The sequence below is a fragment of the Pan paniscus genome, chromosome 6 (genome assembly GCF_029289425.2).
Source record: "Pan paniscus chromosome 6, NHGRI_mPanPan1-v2.0_pri, whole genome shotgun sequence".
Classification (NCBI taxonomy): Eukaryota; Metazoa; Chordata; class Mammalia; order Primates; family Hominidae; genus Pan; species Pan paniscus.
The window spans coordinates 15,220,668-15,239,894 of record NC_073255.2 but is presented as its reverse complement, the minus strand read 5'-3'; the positions used below and the strand labels follow the sequence as shown (position 1 = coordinate 15,239,894).

The following is a 19,227-nucleotide window of genomic DNA, read 5'->3' as shown; positions in this document are numbered from 1 at the left end:
AAAATTTGACTTGGCTTAAATGCTCATATTATTGCATCTAAATGTAAATATTTGAATATTAAACTACTGCTTTGATTCCTAAGCAGTTTAAATGTGGTATCTAATAAGTACCTTTCTGATTCAATTGAATACTCTTTGTAAAAAGAAAACAAAGAGCAAAACGAGAAGTGAAGAGGTTATAATGATACAATAAACAAGTTTAGTGTAACGATCCAAAGCTCAATATATCTGGGAGCATTGCTCTGTCATTGGCTTCTTAGATTTCCAGCAACTACACAAGCAGAAACTCAAGTTTCGCGTGATGTAAAGGCTTGACTTCCTCTGTATTATAATGAAAAGAGATATGTCTCTGACTTTACAGATCAAGGATTGTGCTTTGGTTAAACTGATAAGCACTTTTCCATTTTCTGTGCAGGGCTTACTTGCTTCATGAGAGCTACGTTATATAAAAAACAAAAATGAGACGGGAAATACAACTTTGGCCAAATGACGTTTTCACATATTTTAGAATACTATAAAAAGAAGGAAAAAAAGAAAGGTAGGTCAGATAATATCTGTGATCCTTTTATATTTAAAAGCATTGCTCCAAAATAAAAGTGTGTGACAAGTTGTTAACAAGTATTTGCATGTCTCTGAGGAATGTTTTGGGTAGTATATAAAATAATTCTGAGGAGAAGATACTGGTCCTCAGAGGTTTATTTTTTTTTCCGCATGCACTCTCTATAATTGAAAACAGTTCTTTATTCTAAGTCTTATATAATAAAATTTGAATAAAGAAAAAAACTGCAATCTTTAAATGAGGCCACGATTTGTCTATCAGGTTGAATCAGAGACAGCCTAATTTGTCCAATATCTTTTACCATTATTACCAAAGAGAAAGCATGGCTTAGTGGCTCATTTTAGATTTCTTGTTAAGTTATTTAGTGACTGTAATAAAATAGAGTGTTTTGCTATGTGTGAGGTACTCTTCTGAGAGCTGAGAATGAAGCATTCAATGCAGCAGGCAGTGTCCCTGTCCTCATTTCTAATAATACCATCAAAATGATGGAACCCATCATGTGCTATTCTCTTTTCACTCAGATGGACCCCAGGTAAAATGGCTGAAAACCTGAAGAAAACACTTGTGTTAATTAGAAGTAGTAAAGTGAAATTGTTATCATAAGAATCTATTTGGCCAGGTGCTGTGGCTCACGCCTGTAATCCCAGCACGTTAGGAGGCCGAGGTGAGTGGATGGCTTGACCTCAGGAGTTTGAGACTGGCCTGGCAACATGGCAAAACCCCGTCTCTACTAGAAATAAAAAAACTAGCCAGGTGTGGTGGTGCACGTCTGTAATCCCAGCTACTCAGGAGGTTGAAGCACAAGAATCACTTGAGCCCAGGAGGGGAGGTTGCAGTGAGCTGAGATCGTGCCACTGCACTTCAGCCTGGGTGACAGAGCAAGACCCTATATATCAAAACAAACAAACAAAAAAAACTACTTTAAATCCTAATAATATTCTAACACCAGCAGTGCAATGTATTATAAATATTTGCTTCCTGGCCATGAACATTTTAAAATCTTTAAGTTTAATATTTAGTATTTGTATTTTAATGTTACTACAGTTCCTTCATGAATGAATATGCTGATGATTTTTAGTAAAGTCATGTTAATTATTATTACAGTTCTCAAAGTACTTCTTTTCTTCCAAATGTAGTTATGAGCACTATTCTGCTTAGTGATTGGGCAAAACTATTTAGAAACACTTTTGTAGAACTCTGACATCTAGAAATCTGAAGATTACAGAAAAACCTGGATAAGTCAAAGTAGTATTTCATAAATGAAATTTCTCAAGTACTTTATAAACTATTTTGTATAGTATTGATTTGTAAATAACCTAGACAAATGAAAACTTAGATACTTGAAGAGAGTCCATGTTTTGCCATTCGAAGCATTAAGTAACTATTGACTTTAGAATTTAGTTGATACTCAAATAACGCAAACATGACTCAGAATAGGGGCAGGTGGTGAATTAGAGGCATCAGTGAGTTATTTTCAAATCCATTGTCTTAATTTAACTAAAAGCTGCAGTATAGATAGTCATTTCTTGCTTCAACACAATATGAAAAATTACTTTAGGTCACACATTTAGGAAATGGGACTATGGAAATCTGCTTTGCTTTAGGAGCCAGGATAAAGGTGGGAAGGGAAGCAAAGGATAAATGCCATTTGCTAAAAAAAAAAAACAACAAGGAAAAGAAAGAAAATCAGTTTCACAATGTATATACAAACAAAACAAAGCAAAACCCAACAACAACAAAAAACCCCAAACCATTAGTAGAATATCTCAGTAATGCAAGGCATGTTTTTTTTTTCTCACATGTATCTTTCATGTTGAACGTTGCTATAATAAAATATACCGCTATATTTGACCAACATCAATTCCCAAATCTGGGTTCCCAGGGTTTACCACCCTTGACGATCTGTTGAATATGACTACCACCATTAGGATGATCTCCCACTAGTGGCTAGTCTTAGTGGATTGATCCCACTACTGGTCACCACTTGAAAAGACTCCCTTAAAAGCAAAGTAAAATTCTCTAAGTTTTAAGATAGTGAGTTTGGTCTTATCAGAAGTAGGCAAAGGGAAAGGAGAAATTCAGGACACAGGACTACAAGTTTATCTGCCTGTCCCTATGTTAACAACCTCTTGCCTTTCTATCGTCTGAAGTAGGTTTCCCCACATGGTTCATTTTTTTTTCTCATGCAGGGAAGTCTTGAGGGTTTTGGTAAACTTTCATCTGTATGAAATGTCTCGACTCAGGGATGAGATGGTGATAGAGGCAGAGCATCCATATTGTGGTATACTGAGTCCCAATAACTCCCCAGGGAAAGGAGTTACCTCTTCCCATTGATTAGTAAAGTAGGTTTGTGATCAATAAATATAGAATACAAACAAGGGTATTCAATGAACAAAGTGTATGCTTAGTAAATAATAATGTGGCTATTTTGCCATTATTACTAAAGAAGCAGCATGACCTTAAAGTACATATGAGGCCTTCCTAAAAGAGCACAAAAGAAAGATTTGACAAATACATTTGCTTTTCCATTGTCAAGAACCTTTCCCATGCCATGTGTCATCAGGAGTTATTCACATTTAAAGATGGAAGTAAGCTATTGTTATTCCTAATGAACACACTGAAATCTATGCTGCCTGATTTTAACATTTGATACTAAGACTCCCTCCCCCACATGAAGAAGTTTTTTTTTTTTCCAAAGTTGTCTTTTGGGGTAATAAAGTGGGATTTAGAAAGAGTAATTGCTCGTACTGAAAATAAAAATCTTCAGTGATTACATCTGCTAGAAAAGAATTTTTGTCAATGTATACAGTGATTTTTTTTTTAAAAAAGTTAATGTGTTAGAAAGAAACCCAACTGAAAAATACTACTAAATTTAATATTTAATATCTCAAAATTTAAAAAACTAAACAAGTAAATTAGAGTAAGACACTATGCCTTCAGATTTTATAAATAATATTCAATTGAAAATAAAATGAAATAGATATGTATATGATAAAGAAAATATAAATTCTTAAAGAGGTGAAAATACATGAACTTTTAAACTACAGAGAAAACTAAAAGTCTTATTTTTTAAAATAACATAATAAATGGACAAGTCCTCAAAAGTAGATGAGCTGAAATAAGACATTTAAAATTGATGTTCATTTTATGTAGCTTATTTAATATTTGTATATTCAATGTAAAAGGTTATCATAAAGTAAGGACATGATATTGTACTTAAAGTTTTATCAGGAAGTTGGATGATACACATTGTTTAATTCCTTTCAACAATGACACAATTATTAAATTTTACAGGCACTAAAGTGTCCAGTATTGTTCTGACATAAGGAAAGCCAAACTTTCTTACAGTGAATAGGAAGAGGAACAAAAGAGGCGTCAGCGATGTAATAACATACACAGGGTTAAACAGTTATTTTTCAAAGAAATGTAGAACAAAAATATTCCTAAAGGTCACATGCCATCTCTTCAGCCCATTTAAGCCTTCTGAAATGCCACTCTGAGTAAAATAACTACCTCTCCAGAAGAGTCATTCCATTAGAGAGCCAACTAACATCAGTACAGAGATAAATGGGAGAACAGAATATTGATTTTACACTTGTGCCGTAAGTGTGGTCAAATGTTATAGGCCAGCACATCAAATAGGATTCCAAAGAATTGCTGTGCCTGAAAAATAACAACATAAGAGGATATGGTTAAATACAGCTTAATAATAGGTTTGATGGTCAGTGTGTAGTAAAATATTTATTTACTCTTTCTATTTGTTATACCGTATGACACATTCTGATATCTTTTTTCTTTTTGTTAATAAATTTATTATCTCAATGTTCTTGCAACTGATACCTTTTATCCCAGCTCATTGCTATTACATGTACCCAGAACCATACACGTGTAGCAGCAATGATTTATATTTTGTTTGATTTAAAATGTATGGATTGTGTCCAATAAAGATATTTTAATTAAATGTTATTTTATAGGATGCCAAGTCTGTATGTAAATATTATCCAGATGAAAAATGTTTAAATACTATTTATTGAAACTGTTGAAGTTCCTTGGATCCACTGGAAAAAATGAATGCCACCTCTCTATTTTCTATGATTCTTTTGCTTTCTCCAGTGCCACTTAAGTTACTAGAATGTTCAACTGGGACTCGCCATTTCTTTTCAGATGTTTTAGACCTCACTGTGGTTGAATAGAGTCAGGTAAGATAAACGTGAGACAGCATATTCCTTCCTCACCATACTAAAGAGTCTCAGGAGGTAAGTAGAAAACCAGGCAATGACATTTTAAAAAGCCCTGGTGTGTTCTTGGCAGCTTAACAAGAAAGTCATAGCTAATATATTTTTTTCTCATATATACATTTAGGTCTGTTCAAGACCAATATAGCCTTTCTCAACATATTGCTAGGCAAGTGATCAATTTCAGTATAGACTGAAGAGTGAATGAATTTCCAACAAAATAAAGATGGGGTGAAAAATTTAATTCTTCCTTAAAGATGGTTCTACAGAGCAGCCATTGTAATCTACTCTGTCTCTTCCTGCACTTTCCTTCACACTTTTCCTCCCTGTATCTACAGATTTTGTAATCTTCCACCATTCCCCACTACCCCAGTTTATTATCCGTACATTATTCTTGGATATGGGATGCTCTATGGAATTCACCTCTGTGCTCTAGAAAAAAAAATCACTTTGTCCAACTTCAAGTGTAATTTTGAAAGAGATAGAGATAGAGTTGTAGTCCCAGCATTCTCTTGCTAGAAATTCCACTTTAAATGCATTGCTTTCCATGTTGCTTCTTGAAATCAAGATCAAGTGTGAGAATTTAAAACACAGCTTTATCTTCTTAGGAAATAACGATAATGTAAAGAGTTAACACAGAAACAGTACTTTTGAACGTAAATGCTTTTGATAGTGATGGTAGAATTGTGGAACTTGGTAAATATTTAACATCTTACCATTCTTTAATACTTGGTCTCCTTGGTTAGATTAGGTACCTGAGGAATCAAGGGTTATCAAGTTACATAAAGATGACTGCTTCCCTCCTCGGTCTGGATTGTTTCTGTTGCCATGCCAGTGTTAGCCATCCCCAACCCCTGCCCTTTGCAGCTTTAACCTTCTTGGCACATAGTTTTGAAATTAGGACAATGTAATGTTTAATGTCCATTTTCCTTGAGAAATAAAATGCCTTTCCTAATCTAAAAATATCCAGATAGTAAATTGTATTTTTTCATGTACCTATCTATTGGAACTCCTATGCTATCTTGAATCTAAAGGAATATGAAAAAAGATAATTCATTTTAATTTTATTTTCTTGCAATCATGGCTTAGACCCTCTTCATTTTGGAACACAGTGAAAATTATTTCCTCCCTCCTCCTCCCTCCCTCTCTCCCCCTCCCTTCCTTCCTTCCTTCTTTCTTTTTCTTTTCCTTTTTCTAAATCCATGCTTCCATTTTTCTTTTCAGCTTGCTTCATTTCAATATAGTTATATTTGAAAGTCAGTGATAGAATTTCAGGCCAGGCGCGGTGGCTCACGCCTGTAATCCCAGCACTTTGGGAGGCTGAAGTGGGGGTGGGTCACTTGAAGTCAGGAGTTTGAGACCAGCCTGGCCAACTTGGTGAAACCCTGCGTCCAGTAAAAATACAAAAATTAGTAGGGCATGGTGGCAGTTGCCTGTAATCCCAGCTACTCAGGAGGCTGAGGCAGGAGAATTCCTTGAACCAGGGAGGCAGAATCCGAAGTGAGCCGACATCGCACCACTGCACTCCAGCCCGGACAATAGAGTGAGACTGATTCTCACAAAAAAAGATTAAAAAAATTTTAAAAAGAATTTCAGAACTGAATCACCTAGTCTAACCTTAGAGATGTAGAAGTCAAGCTTAGAGTGGAGAGTGACCTGCTCCAGGTCTCACAACTGGCAGGGGAAAGAACTGGCCTTGGAAGAGTGCTTTTCTGAGTCCCAGTGGAGGCCCCTTTCCACTGCAGACCATAGCCTTTTAGAAATCCCAGACCAAGCATTCTCTTTTCTCTTCTCAAGGACAATATGATGTATTGTCACTGGTGTTTTTACCTCTATACTACATCCGAGGAAATACCAACCACTAGGCATTCATTGCCCTTTCTGAAATATTTTAATTGATGCAGTAGTTTTGTTGTTTTGTGCCAAAAAGGTATGATCATAAGATAGAAAACAGCTGAGCAATGTGTTCTGTTTTTTAAAAGTGTAGAATAAAATAACGAAACTTTTTGTGGTAAAAGCAACAAATCACCATTTCATTATTAACCATCTGTTATTCTCAAGGCATTTCATTCCATTTTGGAGGCAAAAACTTAAGAAATATTATCCATGACCTAGGAACTTACATTCTTCTCTGGTGGAGGGGGGAGGGAGTAAGTTATCACAAAGATACGGTCTTATATTCATATAGCTATTGGTAATTTAAATATATATTTTGACTTGCACTTCAAAAAACTCTGGAAATAAACAAATCAGCTATCATTCACTTTAAGAATCAGAAAATTGAGGTGCAGAGAGACACTTGAAAAGCTACCTTCTTCCTTGATCAGCATATGATAAGTATCCTTCCTGATCTCGTTCTGTTAAACCTCTACATTTATGGCTGCCACATATTTCAAATTCTGAGTAAATGGGGGACTATGACCTACATTGAGACTTTCAGGTCTTGGTTATAGAACAAGATTGTTTATGCTACCTGGGTGGAAAACTGGTTGTCCATAAGCAAGCTGCGGTCTAGAGGCACATCTTGTTTGGCTCATAAAATGTTGATTCTTGAAGCATTTCTTAAAGTAGTCCCTGATGAGCAAAATCTGAAGAGCACTCAAAAATCTCTTGCACAATGAGAACATCTGACAACATGAATTGCTTCTTGGTTGACAAAAATTGCTGGAAGTTAAAAGGGCAGCCTCAGTCCCTTTGCTACAGCATCTTCTCACAGGTGACTTCTTTCATTTACAATACCTGCCAGTCTCTGAGGATGTTCAAGTTCACAACCTCTAAAGGAGGCATTTGAAATTTTAACAAGTTATTTCAAATTTTAGTTCACTGGTGGCTACCACCATGGTAAATAGAATACCTTAGCTCCATTTTCTTATTTATCAAATTAAAATAATATTAACTCCGACCATGAAAGAGAAATTGAGCTTATTTATGCCATTTCCCCTTTACTCTTATTTCATTGGGGAAAAAATTTGTAATGCGCATTAGTTTTCATTCTTTTCTTGGCTGTCATTATAGCTTGAAATCATTTACTCAAACTTTTTCCAAAACTTCAAGTATCTCTTGATAATTAACTATGAGAACTGATCCCTTGACACCCCTTCTCTCCTGCACCCCTATATCCCAACTGCTTCCAGCTGTCTTAGTGCTTTTACAGTCTCAGAATTGATAACAGCTTCTTTTACATATTGTTTATAGGTTCATTCTGGAGATTTGAAAATAATAAACAGTGTTAAATCTATGGAAATATTCATTGCAGAACCAATTACTGTAACTGAATCTTTCAAGGAGGAGATGTAATCTCCTATGTGATTTGTTCTGGCTTTGTGTCCCCAACCAAATCTTACTTTGAATTGTAATAATCCTCATGTGTCAAGGGCAGACCAAGTGGAGGTAATTGAATCATGGGGCGGGGGGGTGGTTTCTTCCATGCTGTTCTTGTGAAAATGAGTGAGTCTCAAAAAATATGATGTATGATGATTTTATAAGTATCTGGTATTTCCCCTGCTTGAACTTATTCTCTCTACTGCCACTCTGTGAAGAAGTGCCTTCTGCCATAATTATAAGTTTCCTGAGGCCTTCCCAGCCATGTGGAACTGTGAATCTTTTCTTTATAAATTACCTAGTCTTGGGTATTTCTTCATGGCAGTGTGAAAATGGATTAATATAGAAAATTGGTACCAGGAGTGGGGTGCTGATGTAAAGATACCTGAAAATGTGGAAGCAACTTTGGAATTGGGTAACAGATAGAGGTTGGAACAGTTTGGAGGTCTCAGAAGAAGACAGGAAGATGTGAGAAAGTTTGAAACTTCCTAGGGGCTTGTTGGATGGCTTTGACAAAAATACTGTTAGTGATATGGTCAATGAAATCCAGGCTGAGGTGGTCTCAGATGGAAATGAGGAATGTGTTGGAAACTGGAGTATGGTCACTCTTGCTATGCAAAGAAACTGGCAGCATTTTTCCCCTGCTCTAGAGACGTGTGGAATTTTAAACCTAAGAGAGCTGATTTAGGGTATCTGGGGGGAAATTCAAGCTGGCTACAGAAATTTGCATAAGTAATGAGGAGCCAAAGGTTAATCACCAAGACAATGGGGAAAATGTCTCTAGGGCATGTCAGAGACCTTTATGGCAGCCACTCCCATCACGGGCCTGGAGGCCTATGAGGAAAAAATGGCTTCCTGGGCCAGGCCCATGGGCCCCCTGCGCTATGCAGCCTTGAGACATGGTGCCCTGTGTCCCAGCAGCTGCTTTAGCTCCAGCCATGGCTAAATGGGGCCAAGGTACAGCTCGGGCCATTGCTTCAGGGGGTGCAAGCCCCAAGCCTTGACAGCTTATATTGATGTTGGGCTTATGGGTGCACAGAAGTCAAGAATTTAGGTTTGGGAACCTCCACCTAGATTTCATGAAATGTATGGAAATACCTGGATGTCCAGGCAGAAGTTTGCTGCAGGAGTGGATACCTCATGGAGAACCTCTGCTAAGGCAATGTGGAAGGCAAATGTGGGGTTGGAGCCCCCACACGGAGTCCCCACTGGGGCACTGCCTAGTGGTGCTGTGAGCCACTCTTCTCCAGACCCCAAAATGGTAGATCCACTGACAGCTTGCACCATGCACCTGGAAAAGTAACAGACACTCAGTGCCAGCCCATGAAAGCAGCCAGGAGTGGGGTGATACCCTGCAAAGCCATGGGGGTGGAGCTGCCCAGAGTCATGGGAGCCCACCTCTTGCATCAGCCTGACCTGGATGTGAGGCATGGAGTCAAAGCAGATCATTTTGGAACTTTAAGATTTAATGAATGCCCTATTGGATTTTGGACTTGCATGGAAACTGTAGCCCCTTTGTTTTGGCCAATTTCTCCCATTTGTAATGGGTGTACTTACCCAATGCATGTACCCCCATTTTATCTAGGAAGTAACTAGCTTGCTTTTGATTTTACAGGCTCATAGGTGGAAGGGACTTGCCTTGTTTCTGAGACTTTGGACTTAGACTTTTTAATTAATGTTGGAATGAGTTAAGACGTTGGGGGACTGTGGGAAGGGCAAGAACGTGTTTTGAAATGCAAGGACATGACATTTGGGAGGGGCTGGGGTGGAATAATATGGTTTGGCTCTGTATTCCCTACCAAATCTCACCTTAAATTGTAATAATCCCCATGAGTCAAGGGTGGGATCAGGTGAAGGTAATTGAATAATGGGGGTGGTTTCCCCCATGTTGTTCTCATGATAGCGGGTCTCATGATATCTTATGGTTTTATAAGCATCTGACACCTCCCCTGCTTGCACTTATTCTCTCTCCTGCCACCCTGTGAAGAGCTGCCTTCTTCCATGATTGTAAGTATTCTGAGGCCTTCCCAGCCATGTGGAACTGTGAGTTAATTAAACCTCTTTCTTTATATTTATAAAGAATATAAAGATATATATAAAGAATATAAAGAAATACCCAGTCTTTGGTATTTCTTCATAGCAGCATGAGAATGGACTAATACACTATGTCAGGGAGACTCTGCCACTCAACACATACTGCTTCACTCTGTACCGTCAAATAGACTTTCATTTCTTAAATCCTATTCAGGGCTCAAAGTTAAGTTGTATTTTAGGAGATTGCATATGTGAGCCATGACTTTCTTTTATGAATTTTTGTTACTCCTAGAGCTTCAAATTGCCTTTTAAAAAGTATATGAGAGGATCACACCAACTTTATCACTACTACTTTTTGAATGGAATCTATTTTATTCTTAAAGATGTTCTGCTGTCTGAGTCTTCTCATTGAGGTCAACTGCTTTGTACACTTTTGCTCGGCTATCTTTGCAATACTTATTTTCATTAAACTCCTGATTCAGTATCTCTGTTTTTTGCTGCAAATGTGTGTGTGCTTTTTTGTTTTCATTGTTCTTTTGTTTTTGCTGGAATAGATCTTCTTTTATTTTTTTCCAAAAACATATTTGAGAAAATAACTGTCATTGAGTCTCTTCATTGCTGAAACTAACTTTATTTTCCATCTGTGTATTCATAGTTTATTGTTAAAATATATTTTCAAAATCACTTTACCTCATAGCTTAGGAAATATTTCCATTTGGGTCTTACATTCAGTGTAGCTGATGAGAAGTCTGAGATCAGTCTGTTTCATACTCTTTTTTGGGTCACTTGTTTCTGAACCCTGGACTTTTTTTCATATTCTCAAATTTTTTGAGGCTATGTCTAGGTATGGGTCCTCTGTCATTCCTTCTGCTATGCACTTGTGAAGACTTTTACATGAAAACTTATGTCTGGGAAATAGCCCTTCATTAAATCTCTCAGAATAAAGATATCTCCTGAAAAAATTATTTTATTATATTTCTTCTCCATTTTTTTCTGTACTCTCTGTCTGAGACACATATTAAACTGATGGGATAACGAGAATTAAACCTCAGCGTGTTCTAAGTTTTCTCTTTTTATTCATCTTTACCTTGATTTGTTTTAAATTTCTAGATTTCCTAAAATATGTTCCACTCCTCCAGTTAGTTATTTCATCAATTGTAATTTAAATCCCAGGAATATTTCATTATTTGATTGATCTTTGGAAATTATATCATTTTCTTGTTTATGTATTCAACATTTTTTCTGCTGCTTATTTTCTGTGTAACTTTGGGCAAATTATTTAACTGCTTTATGCCTCAATTTCTGTAGTAAAAATGTAGATAATTGACATACTTACTTTATAGGGCTTTAATTGGGACCGAATGACTTAGTAAATATTTAGAAATGTAGCTGGTGATAGTATGTGATAAATAGTAGCTATTACAATACTATCCTTATTAAACAATGAATACTTATGAATATTTTAAGTCCTTGTGATTTTTTAAATTTTAATTGAGTTTGTTCCAGTTTCGTTTTTTAATTCATTTGGTCTTTGACTTTTGAGGGTTGAGTTTTCTTTTTCACTCAGATTTCTGATCTTATAAGGCTGTAAGTTAATAATGTAAGAATAGATTATAGAGTAATTTTCTGCCCAGTGATGTAGGTCTATTTTACCAACAGACTCTCCCAAAAATAAAGTGACCTATTTGGAAATTGAGGTATATGGGGATGTGTTAATAACCAGCAGGCTTATCTTCAAGATGCATGAGGAAGAGGCAGGCTGAAGAAACTCAAATACAAAAAGGTCTTTACTCTGGGATGCCAACATCCATATATGGTGCTCTGTCTTTCCCCTTATATATTTGTATTTTTATTTTCTTAATGTCAAGAGATAGGATAGTATAGTGGCTAGGGTCATGGGCTTTAAAGCTGCCCTACCTTAATTCTAGCCCCAGCTGTGGGACTTACTAAGCATATGGTTGGTTAACTCTCTGAGTTTTAGTTTCCTCTTCTGTAAATAGGGATAATATACACTTGGGATCCTCTAAATTTATTTGATAATTTATTTGTGTCTGGATATATTAAGCTCAGAGCATTAGTTATGAAGAAAACAATGAATGACTAAATAATGCAGTGGCCTAAGGAGAAAGAAACACTTGGTGGAAGGCTTCTTCTACATAGGGCTGTGAAGTTGGCACTCTTTCTTTTTAATATCTTACCACAACTATTCTTCTCTCCCTCAGATTTTATACAGCTTTTCTGAACAAATATTCTCCATGCTATTTCTCCTGATCCTACATAACTAAATTGTTAGTTGGTAAGGTTTAGGATATAACCTCTCCCTAAGGTATCTGTATTTCTATCTAATAAGCAATTTGAATAATTTACATATTCAACAAACACTGATTTACTACCTTCCAAGAAATCTACTGGTGCAGGGAATTCATAGATTTAGAAAGACCAGTAAGTTATGGTTCCTTCAGTGAAAAAGCCTAAAATTTAGCAGATAAAAGCTGAAATATTTTTTATATTTACAGAAATGGGCTGGGAACATTTTTGGCTCTGAATTACCATCTCTTGGGTGTTGTCAACAGCTGTTACTATAATTTTTGCCATTTTCTCCTGCTAAAGATATGTATAGTCTGAACACATCATAGACCTATTAAAGGCGGAATATCTGCAGCATATTATATATTTAATAGTTCCATCTCTTATAAGCACAAACTCAGAAGATAATTCATTTATTTATTAAGCAAATAAATTATTTATTGATCTCCTATCATGTTGTCAGATACTAAACACAGAGCAGCCAATAAGATGTAGCCTTTGACCTTAAAAAATGTCTAGTCTAAAGGGAGTGTGGCCAGTAAAACACACAAAAAGTATAATACAAGGTTCTAGATGATGAGATGGAAGTAAAACGTTGGATATAATGGCAACACGTTGAAGGTTGGGGCTAAAAAAGAAAATTCAAAATAGAGGCTTGGTCAAAAGTTTCAACACATTAAGAAACCAAGTGTCAATATTAGGTCTGGCTAGGGCTTTGAAACTGTGGCTAGCGGTGGAGAGAGAGGAGAGAGATAAATTTGGAGAGGCAAGCTGTGGCAAGATAATGAAAGGCCTTTGTAAACAATTAACTACATTTGCTGTACCTTATTAAACAATTTCAACTTTGTATTTAGGCAAATGGTATACTTTTGAACAGTTACAAAGACCATGGTCAGATGTTTGTACTGTTGAGAATGAATTTTATGGAGGTAGTGGCTAGAGTGTATGTGTAAGGGGGCATCAATGATTGATGGACAACACTGGAAGCAGAGAGATCATGTAGGAGGCAGTTGATGCAATACAGGTAGCAGATGATTTTGGCCCGATCCCAATTGTAGCTTATGGAAATAGAAATTTAGGGAATGAAAATGTTCTTAAGAAGATAAAATTGAAAGAATGTGGCAATATGAGGTGGAGAAGATTGAAGTCAAGAATGAAATTAAGATAATTCCAGTCTGTACAACTGGATAGATGTTGAACATTTGCTAAGTCAGGAAACCCAGGAAGATAAGAAGGTCTGGGAAAAGGTACATGAACTAAAATACCAGGGACATTAGAACTACAAGGATTACATTTACTAGGAAAAAATGTGAAACAATGATTTTCTGACATTTGACAAGAGGAAACACAGGACAGTAATCACTGAGAGAAGGTGGGAAAAATGAGCCTAATAAGTGCTTTAACTTACAGTCTAGGGTTTTTCTAGATGGCAGCACAGAGACAAAAAATACAAATACAGCCTGGTGGTTTCACTTAGTTGAGAAGAACACAATTTGGAGTTCAGAGGGCCAAGCTGACTAGCATGTTCAGGGCAGTATACTGAAGATGAGAGAGCTTCACAGAGAAAGACAGCTCTGGAGATCTCCCAAGGGGTGGCGTCAAACCTTGAGCTGAAGATTGATCAGTGCATACACATGAGACAACTACCAAGGCTGGTGGGGTTTGGGGCACAGGAAAGAGGTAAGCAAAGCAAACCTTGGTTTAAAAGAATTTGTGTTCTAAGCAGCCAAAGTAAACATCTCTTCATACACAGGGGCATCAAGTAAAGTCACCAGTGTAATATCATATGATTATCCAATAAATATAGAAAAAACAGTGAACTAGACTCAATACCATTTATGATACAATCTCTCAGCACCTATTTCTGTTCCTAGGAATACAGATAAACTTCCTCAATCTGATATTGGCATCTTTGAAAAACCTACAGCCTTCATCACTGATACTTAACGAAAGTCTAAATGCTTTCTCCTTAGTATCTGGAACAAGACAAAGATACCCACTCTAACCACTTCTATTCAACATTGTACTAGATTTCCTATCATTTGCACTTAGCCAAGAAAAAGAAATTCAAAACACCCAGATTTGAAAGAATTAAACTGCATCCATAGATACCATGATTATCTATGTAGAAAATCCTAAGAAATCTACAGAAAAGCTTCTAGGGCTAATAAAGGAGTTTAGCAAGTTTGCAAGATACAAGGTAAATATACAAAAATTGATTGTATTCCTATATGCTGTAAGTAACTGGAGATTAAAATTTATAAAATACCATTTCAAAAGCGAAAAAAATATGAAATATTTATGAAAAATTTACCAAATTTCTCTATACTAAAAACTAATCATAGAGCAACATTAAGTAAAATCTGAATAAATTGGAAAATATCAAGTGTTCCTAAATTACAGGATTTAATATTGTTAAGATATAAATTTTCCTAAATTAATCTGTGGATCAACAGCAATCTCAATAAAAATTCCAGAATGTTTTTGTTTTTAATACAATTTGGCAAGCTAATTCTAAAATTTATATGGAGATGCAAAGGTCTTGAAATAGACAAAACCAATTTGCAAAAGAGGAATAAAATTTAAAGAATCATTTTATCGGACTTCAAGACTTGTATAAAGTTACAGTACTCCAGACAGTGCATTTGCTATAAGTACACATATATAGATAATGAAATACAACATTTAGAAATAGACCTGCAGCCTGGGCATAGTGGCTCACGCCTGTAATCCTAGCACTTTGGGAGGCCGAGGTGGGTGGATTGCCTGAGCTCAGGAGTTCGAGACCAGCCTGGGTAACATGGTGAACCCTGTCTCTACTAAAAATTCAAAAAAAAAAAGAAAGAAAATTAGCCAGGTGCGGGAGCCCTCACCTGTAGTCCCATCTACTCAGTAGCCTGAGACATGAGAGCCACTTGAACCCGGGAGGCGGACGTTGCAGTGAACTGAGATCGTGCCACTGCACTCCAGCCTGGGTGACACAGCGAGACTCTGGAAAAAAAAAATGGAAGAAAAGAAAGAAATACACCTGCAAATTTGTGGCCAATTAATTACTGACAACATTTCCAAGGGCATTCAATATGGAAGTGATCTTTGCAAATAATGGTGTTGAAACAATTGGATACACACATAAACACACACACACACCCCTTTGATTCTTGCTTCACATCATGTACAAAAATTAACCTAAGTCATTAATCTAAAATGAGAGCAAAAGAACTAAAAATCTTCTAGAAGCAAACATAGAAGAAAATCTCTGTGACCTTGAGTTAGGCATTTTTGTTTCTAATAGAACAATCATATAAATGCAAAATCTATACAATAAAAAATAATACATTGAAATTTATAGAAATTGAAATATTTTTTTCTTCAAAAGCACTTAAAAAATGAAATGTCAAACCATAGACTGGGTGAAAATATTTGCAATGTCTACATCCAACATATATAAAGAACATTTATAGCTCAAAAATAGGAAGACAAGACAATAAGCTTGGGTGAAATACTTGAAGAGGGCATATGTTTGGCAAATAAATACACTTGTCACTAGGGGAATGCAAATTAAACCCACAAGGCGATACCAAAACACATTCACTGAAATGGCTAACATGAAAAAATCTGACTATTTCAAGTGTTAACAAGGATATGTAGCAACTGGAACTTTCATGCATTGCTATTGGGAATGCAAGATGCAGTAGTCTTGGAAGACATGTGGACAGTGTCTTTTGAAGTTTAACATAATACTTACCATATTACCCAGTAATTTTACTCCTAGTTATTTACCCAAGATACATAAAAAGACCTGCATGTAAACATTTCTAGAAATTATATTCATAATAGTCAAAATCTGAAAAAAAAAACTTGTCAGTTGCTGAATGGATAAACAAACTGTAATTCATCCATGCAGTGGAATACTGCTTTTCAATACAAAGGAACGAACTACAACTAAACACAACATTATGAATCTCAAAAGCATTATGTTACATGTAAGAAGTCATACAATAAAGACTACCTCCTGTATAATTCCATTCATATGAAATTCTAGAAGAGGTAACCTCTAATGGTAGTAAGCAGATCCACAGTTGCCAGGGGATTGGGACAAGAAGGAACATTTTGGTGTCTTGAGAATGTTCTATATTATCATAATCTACATTTTTCTAAGCTCATCAAGTTACACACTTAAAATTGGTATATTTTATTATATATAATTATATATAATATAACATATAATATCTGTTATATATTATAATATATTATTATGTAATAATATATTACATGTAACATATATATTATATATGTATTATATATATTTTATATATATATTATATATTATATATGTATTATATATATTTTATATATATATTATATATATTATATATGTATTATATATATTTTATATATATATTATATATGTATTATATATATTTTATATATATAATATATATATATATATATAATAATACCTGAATAAAGCTGACCCCTCCTTCAAAGAAACCTGAGCTTTCCTTTGGAGTAGTTGAGTTTGAGGTGTTTGTCAGACATGCTTGGGAAATTGTTTATTATGAAACTGAATGTAGGAGAGACATCCAAACTGAAGATTTTGATCTGTGAGTCATCAGCTTATAGATGACAAAGGTGAATATGCATCACATGGGGAAGAATATTTAAAATAAAAAGATGAAAGGTCAAGGATGTATAATGTTCACATTTTTGGGATGAATCATCACCCAATTTGACTAAACTGAATGGTTAGAGCTAATTACTATTAAGTTAATTTAGTCAAATTAGCAGATGTAGAGAGGTTAATGATTATTCCACTCTGTTAAGTGCTGAAATTGGTGGCCATGCATTGACCTATGACTGTAAATGCCTTTCAGCAGTTTATATGGAGGGACATGGATAACAAGCTTATAACTGTACTGGTTATCCTTAGAAATGAGGCTATAAGTTCCAGATAAGTTAAAATAATTAGAAATAAATATGATACTGACAATAGAGTTCTTTTACTTGCTAGGGCTTATCATAATTATTGAAGTTTGAATCCCTGTCATTCATTACTTTTCATAGGCTTTGGCTCTAAAGATTCCTGGCAACTTCCAAAGATAAAATATATATATATATATATATATATATATATGTATATATGAACTATTTTCCAAATTTTATTTATTTTATTTACTTATTTATGCCTCTTCAGCTGTTAAAATACATAAAAATTCAGCAAAAATGTATAAGAGTTACAAATAGATACATAAATTTAGGTACAATTATGATATTATAATTCACATCTTTAAATGTAAGTGTTAAATAAGGCTATTTCAAATTCACTCTTTGTGGACTCCAATTTCTGACTCCATTCAAGTTGATAAACTGCAGGTATACTATTTTATTTATGATCTTTACTGGAATTTTCAGTTCATTTACATTACTCATCCAGTTTAATTTTACAAGTAAATTTCCTGAAGCTCTGAATTAAGTCTTTTAAATGGAAGCTAACAACTCAGCATTTGTTGTACTCATTTTCTTTAATGTTATAAATATATTAAAAGCAAGCAAATTGAATAGTCTACTTTTTTATATGTTTTTTATGAACATAATTTATGTATGTTTTGTATAATCGTTTTTTCCTCCACTATCGTAAAAAACATGTGCTACTGGATTTTACGAAGTGATAGTGAGCTTACTAGAAAATTATACTGAGGGCCTGTTTTCTTACTTCTGAAACATACTACTCTTGTTTCATGTGCTTTGCTACACTGCTGGATGTCCGCTATTCCTGAATATATTCAAGAAGCCAAAAGAAAAGCTCACAAAGCCCAAGTTGCCATACACAGAATCACTCTTTAAGGAAGTGGCATTAACAATTTCTTTCCTTTATAAACTACTGTAACTCATAGAGAAATTGAAAAGAATCCTGCAACTTTAACCATAGCTGATTGAAACGGAGAATTGGTTCACAAGTGGGGAGAAGTTACCAACAGGCTGATTGTGAGGGAGATTTGGTATCTCAGTACAACTTAGCATCAAATCTGCCCAATAATAGGGGTGCTGCCTACCAGACAGCACCCTACTGCCTCAGAACCAGTTATTTACCAGTGAATGGGAAAAAACAAGCAACCTGAAATCAAGTTCTTGCTTCACTTAGTGAATTACTTCTCCACTTCTCAATGAAGCTAGCTGCACATACCCATGTTGGAAAAACTAGGAGCTAGTGTAACTGATGAGATGACTTCCTGTATGGGTTTTGCATATATATCCTCCCAAGAAATCTTAATTACCCAAAGTAATTTGTGAAAGTCTCCTCCTTGAAGCCCTAAGGAAGCTGAGACATGGAGAGAATGACTAAAAGCAATTGAAACTAAACAAATAACAAAAACGGAAGAATGACAGTAGTGTTAATTGTAGCTAGGGCCCTTGATACACCAAAACTCTCAAGAAGGTATTTAAATATTGACATTTTTAGGTTATATGTTCACATGTTGAGACTTGCTATTTTTCTTAAATAATTCATCAAGAACATGACAAAAATGTCAGTTTTGGATATTCTTTATAATGTAAGAACCCCTGATGTAATCCAGCTCAGCATCAGGGCAATATAGTAGAAAATGTACACCGATTCATCAAACATGCATCTAACATTCCTAATTTGATATAATCTTCAAATAGGAACTTTATATTGAATGTTATTCCTGGAAAATAGAAACTTACAAAAAAGTCCAATGATTTAATTAAGTCCAAAATTAATCAATTTTATCTCTAATTTTTTTTTAAGTC

At 35.2% G+C, this 19,227-nt stretch overlaps 1 long non-coding RNA gene across 1 annotated transcript in view; it reads left to right on the top strand.

Annotated features, from left to right (window-relative positions):
- Window positions 1-342: 342 nt before the first annotated feature.
- LOC117980880 (uncharacterized) overlaps window positions 343-19,227 on the top strand; it is a 185,712-nt gene continuing 166,827 nt past the window's right edge. The window contains exon 1 of the long non-coding RNA XR_004672359.2: window positions 343-538. This is a non-coding gene — a long non-coding RNA (uncharacterized LOC117980880). The remainder of the gene's footprint in view (window positions 539-19,227) is intronic.